Genomic DNA, 687 nt, shown 5'->3' with positions numbered 1-687 from the left:
TAGATCGAAAATGATCCTCCGCATCCAGAGGTGACCACGCTGAAGCCATGGCCAGTGTAGCATCACCTTCGTGATCCGTCGTTGTGACTGCCAAATGTGTCTCGTACTTAACTGTTATATGCTTGTGTAGAACGGAATGTTGCAGAATCAACAACAGCTCATGAAAGTAATTCGATTTTCAAAGAATTATTATTGTTTTTTACATATTATACGTATATCAGTAGTTATTATTTGACTTTCATCCAGTCAGTCTAGAGCACTAATCTGCATAAAATACATACGATTTAGCATAACAACTTCGGCATATATATATTTTTTTTTCTTCTTCTTCTCCTTTTTTTATCATGTTTTGTAATTACGGGGAGAAAAAGAAAAACAGAGAATGATGGACGGGAGATTTGGCATCATTACCCATGTGTTACCTCAGTCGTATGACAATATTGCGCTCCAAATCCTACACCTTTGTGTAGCTTATCTCTCTAAATAGGAATAAATTCTGCTTTGTTTTTATCCTTCACTCTTCTCGATATTTTTATTACTTTGTTATATCCATAATACCACAGAAAATAGATGTTTTTACGTTTACCAGAAAGAAATGGTGAAGAAACAAACAATAAACCGAAGTTTAAGCATGATCAGTGCTATAGGAATTTATATATTAGATGATAATAGTGAATGAATAGTGTA

This window comes from Penaeus monodon, chromosome 19 (assembly GCF_015228065.2).
Source record: "Penaeus monodon isolate SGIC_2016 chromosome 19, NSTDA_Pmon_1, whole genome shotgun sequence".
NCBI lineage: Eukaryota > Metazoa > Arthropoda > Malacostraca > Decapoda > Penaeidae > Penaeus > Penaeus monodon.
Note: the sequence above shows the minus strand (reverse complement) of the source record.